Genomic DNA, 8639 nt, shown 5'->3' on the forward strand with positions numbered 1-8639 from the left:
ATGTGAGTGTGGCTGAGGCTCTATCATGTTAGTATAAGTCCATGTTGCATTCCATATGCCATTTCCATGCCATTGCATTGCATATGCCATCGCCTCGGTATGCGTGCCCGTGTGCACGCATTTCGAGGCACTTCGTTTTCATCCACCAGCATCCTATGTGAGTGTGGCTGAGGCTCCCTCATGTTGGTATAAGCCCATATCATGTTTCCATGCCATTTGCATTGCATATGCCATTGCCTCGGTTTGCGTGCCCGTGTGCACGCATTTTGAGGCATCTCATTTTTACAGCATAGTGCATACTAGGTTGCATCTTAGATCGCATTCCGCCATTGCCTCGGTTTGCGTGCCCGTGTGCACGCATTTCGAGGCATCTCATTTTTACAGCATAGTGCATACTAGGTTGTATCTTAGATCGCATTCTGTCATTTTCTCAGTTTGTGCGCCCGTGTGCACGTATTTCGAGGCATGTCATTCCATAGCATTGTGTATGTTAGGATTGTATCTTAGTTGCATTTCATGCATGTCATGCATATCGCATCGTATCCGGGATAAGAGTTAGCCCGGGCACGGGAAACGAGGTGCATTTCGTACTCCGAGTGACGGAATGCGTCTCAATTCCCCAGTCACCGACACTCCGGATTATCCATGATGGAGTTAGGTTTTAGCTGTGTTTTCATGTGCATTCATCCTATATTGAATTGTGCATTTCGACTCCTCGGCCATCATGCCTCGGTATGCGTGATTGGTGGCACGAGGATCGAGGCATTCATATATTTGTGAAAATACATTGCTATGCCCCTTTCCTGCTCTCTGTTGCAGCAAAATGAAGAATCAGCAACTTTTCAGAGTCTGGCACGCTTTCCAAGAATAACTGCTAAACAAAGGCTAATTGGGGCATCCCAGTGGATTTCCGCGCTAGGCAGCCCAAACATACAGCATTCATCAGAAGCAAGGCAGTCCCTGGCTTGCATGCCAGTTTTACAGCTTTCTTAGTTAATTTGTTAATTAATTAGGAATTTGTACATTATTTGGACTGTATTATTCAGACTGTAATATTCTTTTATTTTGGGACTGTATATTTATTCGGACCCTCTGCGAGAGGGCAATACTGTAATAAGTGTGCGTGTGTGTGTTGTATGTCTTCCAACCCCACGTCTTCCTCCCTTTTATTTATCCGCTTATGATGGCTAGATTAGGGCATATTTCAATTAGCATACAGTATGACAGCATGTTTGCATCATTCATCTGTATTACATGCACCGGGCTCGGCGCACCATACTAACCGCATTGTACTTTCAATTCCAAATTGAAAACATGTTAGCTGTAGCATTCCATATGCCATCTTAGAATAGCCGAGCCTGCTATAGTTGCATTTTGCATATGTTACATTAGGCATTTCTGTATGCTTAGGATTCATGCATGATTTCTAATGAGTTTCTATTTTTGCTTGGAGTACTCGGTAAGTTTTATGCTTTAGCATCCTCGCATGTGTGTGAGTGACTGCCATGAATAGCATGCTTACCATGAGGCTAATTGCTTATGTGATATAACTGCCTGAATGCCTGTGGGTGAAGGTTGAGTTATCTGAATTGGAATAAATCATCAACTATTTGTTTTATGCCCACTAGATAGTGGCAAAACCATCTTTACTAAGCCCACCTGAGAGTGACAAAATCTGTATTTTAAGCCTACTTGCGAGTAGCAAACCATCTTTCAAATAAGCAAACATGAAATGTTTTGTTCCAATTCGGGCGACCCAGTCTATACTTATATGCTGTGCGCATCACATAATAACCTAGGCTAATAACCGGAATAAGAACTCACAATGTTTTCAAAAATAGATATCATGGTTAGTAGAGGCCGATCTTTGATCGGGCGAGCGGGGGTGCTCACGAAGTGACCTTCCCCAATCGTACCCAAGTTCCCGAGCCGAGGCAACTTTGGTGATGACGGACACGTGGCCTTTGGCACCGAGTCAGGGTTTCCTAAATTTCCCATTAAAAAATATTTAGGTGGCGACTCTGTATCTGGCAAAGCAGTCCATGTTTGGCACTTCTTTCAAAAAAATCTGTTTTTCTCAAAACGATTTGCCGGATTTGGACTCTTTGGTTCAGACTTAGAACCGTGACTACGAATCGAGTCCGAGCTGTAGCTGAGGTCCCCCGCGGGCTGGTTACAGTTTCTGGCGACTCTGCTGGGGATTTAGAGAACTTGACTCGAACTCATGATATCTGTTTTTTATTACACTTGTGCGTTTCTTTGCATTACATTTGCATTGGTGTGACTAGGACACCGTGTTTGCCATCTGCTATTCCTGAACGGTTTGCCGGAGGCTTGTCTTGTCAAGGCATGACCATAAGGCTGACCGGTTGTGGGCTCTGCCAGTATGGGAACACAAACCCCGGTTTTATCGGGGCACCCTCTTTGACCATTTGACCTAGTGCATATTCGGATCCATAGTGACCATTCCAAACTAGGACAGGTTGCTTACCCGTTTATAGGTTGTTTGAAACCGCTGCGTGCGTAGTGAAATCCTAGCTCCTGACAAAATAGGACAGGGAAACCCTACCCCAACATAGGGGTGTTTTGGCTCTCACTTATCTGTTATATGCTTTAGAGTGCGTCTCTACAGGAATGCATGTATCAGTATATGAGTTTGGGCATTAGGCCTGCGGGCACCAGTTCAATATTTGGGAGTCAGCTTTACCTGTGGGTATCAGACTCAGATTTTGAGGCCGAATTTTGGGGCAGAATTCTGTAGAGGGCACACTCATTCAACTATGCTCGTATCTGTTCAGATGGAATCAGGCTGAGATGCTGTCTGTTTTCTCTTTTGCAAGGTAGTCTGGGAACTATAGCTTCAGAAGTCTCCGATATTCCCCGGGTACATTGGATCCGTGTCGATAGACTTTGTCAGGTCGGAAATTTAGTTCAAGGGCAAATCAGTGTTCCTCCGCTGAGGTAAGGCAAAGGAGGGCCAGATAGGTTTCATTTTGTCCACCTGATCCGACAGTCACCAGTCACATCATCAGCAGACCCGTGATGGCACAGGGTTCGGAAGAATTTGTGGCCGTGATAGCAGCACTAAATCAGGGAACTGCAATGCAGGACAAGACCAGTGCTGAAACGCAACGCCCATCTGGGGTATCTGTTTCGTATCCAGCTTCGGGACCCCAGCCGAACTTTGACCCACTTCTACCAGCTGAAGATTTGCAGGGCCCAGATCCCCGAGAAAGGTTGACTCAAGCTCGAGTTTCCACAACCCCGGTGCAGCCTACTGAGAGGCTTCCTTTTTCTGATGTTAATGAATTCAATCCGACTGCAGTGAAAATTGTGAACCTTGAGAAGCAATTCAAGAGGGCACAGGGCCTCAACTCCATTCACGACATTGAGGATTGGTCCACCGAGGTTGCCGTAAGGCTCCCAGCCGAGAGTACCAATGCTGGTGGTAGCACTATTTCCAAACCTGCTGAAGTCAACACAGTCGCCATAGCCGACCCTTTTGCCAAGGCCAGCCTACAAATAGCCAGCTCAGCCCGAGCTTAGGGTAGATTTTTCACCCCCCTCCATATGAGCCTAACCAGGGCATTCAAAGTTCTGATGGAAAGAGGGCACCTCAAACCCCTTAATCCTCAACCTTCGCCAAATCCACTCCATGCCAGACATAACCCCAGCAAATACTGTGTATATCATCAACAGCGCGGCCATGGCACCGATGGTTGCTACCGCCTTCGTCATGAGATCCAAAATCTCATTGACAACCGGACAATAGTTCCACCTCAAAACCCCAAGGACCAAGTGCCTCCTCCATATCTCAACCTCAGCCAAACACTGCCACCCACCTACAACCCCAGTATATACACCCCGACCCATATACTCAAACCCGAGATGTTTATCCCGGAAAGCATGGGCTTAAGCACGATGGATGCACTTGGACCCCAATCATCTCAAACCCGTGAGCCCACGACTTCTGAGCTGAAGAGAATGATCGAAGATCTTCAGAGAACTGTGATAGGTTTGGCCTCCGGGACATCGGCTCCATCATCAACCACATCACATGCCAGGGAGTTCATGTCAAAAGGCTCCCCAATTTCGGAACGGGCTATATTTGAGGAATGCTAATCCCTTGGTAAAGTGGAGGCGAGTGGAAAGAACGAGGTAGAGGTGGACATGGATCCTCATGAATATCTTCTGTTGGCTGTTGAGGCTTTGAAAGCCGAGGGACTGAACAAAGAGCAAGTGTTCGCGGTCGTTGCAAAAACTGTGGACGACATTTTCGCCACTCAAGTTGGGGGCAGTTTGAATCAAGGGGCAAGCCAGGAGAAGGGTCGTTGTGTCAGAAACGTTCCTTTCGGCTATAATCCTGCACTCGGAAAAGATCAGCAAACCAGGCCAGCACCTGCTAATCCCCCTGCTGGTACGTCCAGCAAAAATCCACAAACCTTGAAGTACCAACCCCGAGGTCGGAGGGTCTTCCATGCCCTCTATATGCCTTTGTCAAAGGCTCTAGAGGTTTTGATCAAGAAAGGGCATTTGAAGCCCCTTGAGCCGCAGGCATTACCAAAGAACCTCCCTCTCTCGCACAACTCAGCCGACTACTGTGCCTTCCATCAGCGAGCTGGTCATGACACCGACAGTTGCTTTCGTCTGCGCCATGATGTACAAGATTTGTTTGACAACGGGGTCATCCCCGCACCAAGTCCTGCAAAGCCTATCGGCACTTGATCAGTGAATTTGTGGGGGGATAATGTGATGTGATCGAGGGATGAACCAGCTGCGGGTGGCACTCGATTTACTCCAGATGTGGGAGGGACATGCGCTATTCTGAGCATTTGCGAATGCCAGTTTCTGACTTGAGTATTGGGTCAGTCTTGTTGTTTTGTTTTGAGTCTGTCTCTTTTTGTTTTGGGTCTGTCTTGTTGTATCGAGTCAGTCCTGTTGTATAGGAGTCAGGTGATTCCAGGGGGTGTTACTTCGGATATCACCATTTTGTTTTGTGTTTGTCTTTTCGTTTCGTTTTAAGTCTGTTTCTGCCAGGGAGCCAGTTGTACCAACAGATTTTGAATGAAACAGCAGTGATTTCCACACTCTCATATTTGCTTCTGCCATGTGCTAGTTGTGCCCGAAAGTTTGAATGAAACGACAGTACTTTTCGCCTACTCTTTTGCACCCCAAAATCATTGCATTGACCTAAGTTTTTCAAAACTTTTTGAACACTGCGGTGAAAACGAAGAGGGAGGAATTCCTCGGGATTTGTAAAACTTTGATCAATTGAGAGAAAGAGAGGCGTGCTAAGCCCTTAATGAATGGAATCATGCTTGTTAACGTGAGTACTAAGAAGGATCCTGGCTTAATCCAAATTGGTCCCACACCGTCTTCAGCACAAGCGATTCGTCGCTTCCTTAAAAATTTTCAAAAACAAACTGTTTTGTGCGGTCCTGCGAAGACTTGTGTGGAATCGCTCTTGAGATTGTGCAGCTTAGGATCGCTCTCAGCCTCGAGACCCAACCCCTTCGCTTCCAAACCTTGAACTTGAATTCAGAAGGTTCGACGGTCAACTACGACGTGAGGCCTACGTGGCCAGATTCAAAGCAGCCCTCGAACAAGAGGCAAGAAAGTCAGATCAAGAAGATCAGATGTCATCAAAAGAAGCTTGCGAAGCTAGAACAACAGCCTTTCTCCTGGATTCAGATAATTTCAGGATCTCAAAACCATTTGGCATGGACAAAGCTGCACTTTTACCCTTGAGAGGCTCGCTGGGCCGAAAACCCGGAAGGGCGACCCAGGCAAAAGTTAGAGCAAGAGAAAAATACAAAAAAAGAAGCAATACAAAAAATGCAAAAGAAAACAAAAAAGAGAACAAAAAAGAAAGATGCAAAAAAAAAGAACAAAAAAAAAGAAAGAAAATCAAAAAAAAAAAGGGAAAAAGAAATGAAAAGAATTGAAAAGAAAAGAAGAACAAAGCTCGCAAGGTCGAAAACCCGCAACGGGCGCCTTGGCAAAAGTTAGAGCCTAAAATGGAGAGGTTAATACCCGAGTGTACCTTAACCCCGAACTACGTAAGGCTTGATTCCCATCATTGGGATACGTAGGCAACTTCATTCTGAAGTCCAGCCCTAAAACACTTCAAATTCGATCATGTCCATGTAATGGTTCTGATAATCTTTGCCTTCTCTGTATCCGAGAGTTCGGTTGCAATCATCACTTCGAGGACTGATTATAATGCGCTGCGGTGCCATTCAGACAAGGGGCAACTTTCCGTTGCCGTTCAACGCGCCGCGATGCTGTTCAAACAAGGGGCAACTTTCCGTTGCCATGCAGCTCTCTTCGAGCAAGGGGGCAATTTTCATCCAGATCCGAGGTTGTACGTCTCAAGAGTAAGTTTCGCGCTTGTTAAGCATCGGCCGTTTGCGAAAATAGTCTTTGAGAATTTTTACTGAGGTTGACTAATTTTCTCCAAAATTGTTTCATTTTCCAAAACTGGACCATTTCTTGGACCAAAAAAGGAAAATTTTCAGTGCTCATAGCCTGACTTGCATGATTTTCAAATCAAAAATTGAACAAACATGTTAATCTAACTTTCATGTTGGTCAAAATTGTTTTAAAACCAAAATAAAAATGGTCAAAATGATGAAATAGGGGCACAGTTGAGTCAGATGTTCTGTCTTCCTCCTGTTGTCAACTTACTTGCCAGAAAGGGAACTCTACTTGCCGAAAGGGCACCATATTCGCCAGAAAAGGGCACCACTGAGGCTGATCACAAAGGGCTGAAAGCTCTCTCATCCTCCAAGCAATGAGGTATCAAGACAAGTGCGAAGCACGAACTAGAATGGGGCAAGATATTCCACTCCCTCATCTGGACAGATCTTATCACATCCAAACTCCCCAGCAAAGCATCATCAACTGGTGTTAGCTCCAAATTTGCTACACACCCAGTTGTAGCGCAACCTTTCCGTGGGAGGCATTCACTAGCTGTGAGCGGAAGAAAGAGAATCTAGCAGAATGCTAGGGGCACGAGCCCACAATTTGCTGTTTATCCATCAACCACCTAGGAGAGGGATGAAAAATGAGAGATTGAAGAATAGAGAGATGTGCGATGAGAGGAAAAGTGAGAAGAGGGCTTTTTCAGAAAAACAGAGCTTGAGGGTCGAGTGATGTGAGAATCACAAATGAGAAAGGGTGGGAAACACTACCCAGTGAAACAGGCTCCCTGTGCACGCCTGAGTGTCGTGTCTTTTTGTTTTATCTCGATTATTGTTTTGAGTCGTTTCGAGTGTTACTTGATGTGTCTAGGTTGCGTGCCTTTTATTTCCTTGTTGAGTTGTCTTGATGTGTTCAGTCGTAGGCTCGATACCCGGTTAAAAGCTCATTTATCAATTCAAAAATAGAATCGTTTTGCGCTCCGAGTGCCGTGCCGTTCTCCACATCTGTGCAAAACAAGATTCGTTCTTTCATAAAACCGCAGGGTTCAACCCAGGTCATGCGAGAACAGTGGAACTAGGACCTATTTGAAGCTATATGGGTTCCAGACTACAAAGCAAAAGCAAAAGAGGAAATGTCGAGCATCTGAGTTTGTTTCAACTTCAGTAAGTTCCGAGACTACATTCCGTGATGTATACCTCTTTAAGTCTTCCCAAAGCTCCGAAGTATGAGTGTGCCTCTACCTCAAGCTCAAGATCAAGTCTGCTTCATGCCAGAATGGCAATCGAAGTGCTCTCCCTGAGTACCATTCCCCGCCAGAGGCATCTTGGCTGTGTTCGCAATGAGTTCCTAGGAGACCAACTGCGACGGTGGAAACTAGAGTTCGAATGGCTGATGCCTAGAACGTAAAGGTTCAGGATTTCCGAGACTAAAGTCTGGTTTAAATACCCAGAGGCATGTCCTCGGCTTGAAATCTGTATGGAAGCCCCATAGGTTGAGATAGCATGTATGCACCTCAATTCTGGATACTGAACCAACCTAGTCTGTCACCCCGTTGGAGAATATGGAAAGTTGTGAATGTGATCAGGAAGAAAGGCAACATCCAAAGTGTTCTACGTGAAGAACCCTTGTCAGTATTTCAGACCCTTTGTACTGTAAGATGAAGGTAAGTGTTCGAAGAGCACAGGGGAAGATCCCCATCGGAGCAGAGCGGTTCACCACCACTCACCTCATGAGGTGCTTTCTAAAGTGCTGTTTTGTCCATTTATTGCTTTCCTTAAGCATCATGCATTGTAATGCATTGTACCTATCAAGTTTCTTTCTCATTTCATGCACAATATTGTATGTACGGTTCATTCAAAGAAGTTCCGTTTTAAGATCATTTATTTAGTGTATCAATCACACTTCATTCATTTAGTATATCAATCATACTTTGTTCACTTAGTGCATCTATCACACTTTGTGCTCACCTTTTTGTGTATCAATCACATGTTCGCTCTGTGTATCTATCACACATGCACACTGTATTCGCAGTGAGAATTCCATAATTTTCTTACATCCTTTCTGCACGAGGTGTAGTTTGGCTCGAGTTTACTTGCTTGCCTAGCATTCGCTTAAAATGTTGCATTTATTTCGCATAATTGCTTCATTACAGCTCTCTTTGCATAATCATGAGTGATGCCCGGCTTCGCTTAGCATATAAGTCCACTCTTCAAAAT

Source organism: Camellia sinensis, chromosome 7 (assembly GCF_055761805.1).
Source record: "Camellia sinensis isolate YWXY chromosome 7, ASM5576180v1, whole genome shotgun sequence".
In the NCBI taxonomy this organism is placed as follows: Eukaryota; Viridiplantae; Streptophyta; class Magnoliopsida; order Ericales; family Theaceae; genus Camellia; species Camellia sinensis.